Consider the following 3013-nt stretch of genomic DNA (forward strand, 5'->3'; position numbering starts at 1 on the left):
GACTGACGCTAAATAACTCATTAGCCGTATGTGGAGCAATGTCCTAAGAACAGAGAGAGCCACCGAACTGTAAAAGATAAACTTCTCATTGCCCAGATGGAGGGCCTGTAATCCCTCACTGGTGAATGCTTCTCTGAACCTTCCTCAGGATGCTAGGTCTAGCCAGACACACGCTGGAGGGTACTGGGTGGTTTGGATAATTTAACCTATGCCAAAGAACAACTTCTACGTAACCAGCAACGCCAACAAGTCAAACATAAAGATGACTCTATTAACAGCACCCCCACCCCAAAATCATCCTGACATGGTTTTCTCTATAAAGGTGACCATAAAACCAGTTGGAAGTGGGTGCCAAGCAGGTGTGTTTACCCTCCAGGTCTCTGATTCAGAGCTCAGTTCTTCTGACATGAAAGGTCTCCTTGATCATTATTTCAACACTCGACTGAAATCTGTACTTCCCCAAACCCTCTCCATGCCCTTATTTGTCAAGCAAATTGAAGCAACGGCTTCATGCAATGTTTTCTTGTCACAGCTACCTCTGCTCATTCAGGCATGGCATGCAAATGCATAATTACACTCAGATGCATGACCCTGCATGTAACATTATTAACGCACTGGCATCCTGAACTAATTCAACTGATTTTACTGTCTGTGAGGAAAACGTTTGCCAAGAATGAGAATGGACGATGGGGGACGTACTGATAAACCTCAAGTCATCCAACTGTTCTTCCCTCCTTTCTTCTTCCTACTGAGGCCATTGTTCTCAAGTCTGTTATCTTTGCCTTTAAAGGATTTCATAATCCCTGTGCTCCTCTCACCTCCAGCCAGGGTCCAAGCCCTCTTCATTTCTACTGAGGCCTTAAGAGTGCTTTGAAACAGGTACCTCACACCTAGAGGTTGCAAATGGCAGCCCAGTGTGGAAACCAGCCCAATTTATTCCTACTGGTCTACATAATATTTTAGAGTTTTAAAATTAGTTCAACATTTAAAAATTGGGATATTTCACAATAAATATCTGGATTTCTGCCTTCATCCAGTAAAAACAATAAAGCCTGGGAAAGACTGAGCCTTTGTTATTGTAGATTGCCACCTGCTGGTGCCAAGTGGTGGCTGCACCCTCTAAAGAGGTGTGGCTCCCTCTGCCACAGCCTCGCTCACCCTGAGCCACCCATCTAGATGACCATTTAGAGGCCAATTAGGCATCTGAATCTGTGATCTCCATTCTACACTCTTCCTAAGTTTGGTCTACTCCCCACACGATTCTTCACTGACTTCTGTAAAACTTACGTGATGACATCACCGTCTTCAGTGGTTTCCATTACCCACAGAACAAGGTCTAAACTCCTTATTGTGGTAGACGATGGCCACATTCTTCCTTTATTTCCAGCCCAATCACCTGCCTTTCTAACCCTTTACATACAGCTCTACTATGCTCCACCCACATGTGGCTTCTGTCCACATGCCTTTAACAGGTTTATCTTTGTAGTAACTGCAACCTCTCTGCCTAAAGGCCCTTCTCCTCCTTCCTTAGTTCACTCCTAATCTGTCTTTAAGATGTAGCTTCCATGTCATTTTTGCCTGACAGCCTTCCTTGACTCCTTGCCAGGAGTTCCTATAGCACTCTCCTTATTCTCTTGTTGGCTAAAATGTGATCCTACAGCACTCTCCTTATTCTCCTGTTGGCTAAAATGTGATCTAATAAGTAAATCTTTCCTCAACTAGATTGAGAGCTCTCCAGAGGCAAAGGTTAGTTCAAGTTCATATGTTGCACAGGCAACACAAGAAGGGCGTGTTGACTGGATAAATAAGAAATGTTTAAGTCTCAGAAGATGCTAGGTACTAGAAGGAACATTAGACTTGGAAGTCTAAATATTCGACTAGCTCCAGGTCTAAGATCTGTAACTTGTTAGCATGCAAATTTGAGTTAAGTCACTTCACCTCTTTGAATCTCAGCATCCTCATCTGTACAATGGGGATAATAATAGCAACCTCCTCTGATTCTATAAAAATCAAAGGTATGTGACACACAACTCTTAGTAAACTATAAAGTGATAGAGGAGTCTACTGTACTTCTGAATTGATAAATATAATTCATTCTGAGTGATTTTTTGTTGTTACTCCTTGGTAACAACTTTAACATGGAGAGGTTTTGCTGGGGGGGAGCAATTGTAAGTTATATATAGTGAACCATAAGCTTGAGGGAGAGAATGTTAGAGCAGAAAAGGAGAATAAACCATTTTATAGAATCTAATCTAATCCAAACTTCTCACTTTCCAGATGAAGACAATGAAGATAAAGTGATTTAGAATCAAGACTGGTGGTTAAGAGCCTGGTCTCACTAGTTAGACAGACTTGGCTTTTTGTTTGTCTGTTTTTGAGACAGAGTCTCGTTCTGTTGCCCAGGCTGGTGTGCAATGGCGTGATCATGGCTCACTGCAACCTCTGCTTCCCAGGTTCAAGGGATTCTCATGCCTCAGCGTCCTGAGTAGTTGGGACTACTGGCATATGCCACCTCGCCAGGCTAATTTTTGTATTTTTAGTAGAGATAGGGTTTCACCATGTTGGCCAGGCTGGTCTCGAACTCCTGACCTCAAGTGATCCGCCCACCTTGACCTTCCAAAGTGCTGGGATTTCAGGTGTGAGCCACCATGCCCAGTCCACACTTGGTTTTAAACATGAGCTCCTCTAGTCTAATTCTGTGACTTGGGGCAAATTGCTTAATTACCCCTAAGCTGCTAGCTCATGGAGGTGTGGGAAGAATGAAGTGAGCTAAGAGGTAGAAAGCCCTTAGCAGACTCTCTGCCCACACTCGATCAATAACTGTTCCTTCAGCTGGTACCCAAGACCTCAGAAGGAACCAAGGGCTGATAAAGGACAGGGCCTAGGTGTCCTGACTTCTATCCTGGTGCTCTTGGTTCCAGCGTCACTTCCCAGACTCCCCTAAAGATGAAGGCACCTCGGTTGCTTGCCTTCATCTTTAGGGGAGTCTGGGAAGTGACGCTGGAACCAAGAG

General features: G+C 44.0%; 1 protein-coding gene across 4 annotated transcripts in view; it reads right to left on the bottom strand.

The window, feature by feature from the left end:
* Positions 1–3013, bottom strand: part of NAV2 (neuron navigator 2) — a 771558-nt gene that overhangs the window by 189592 nt on the left and 578953 nt on the right. The window lies entirely within an intron of this gene.

Source organism: Piliocolobus tephrosceles, chromosome 13 (genome assembly GCF_002776525.5).
Source record: "Piliocolobus tephrosceles isolate RC106 chromosome 13, ASM277652v3, whole genome shotgun sequence".
NCBI lineage: Eukaryota > Metazoa > Chordata > Mammalia > Primates > Cercopithecidae > Piliocolobus > Piliocolobus tephrosceles.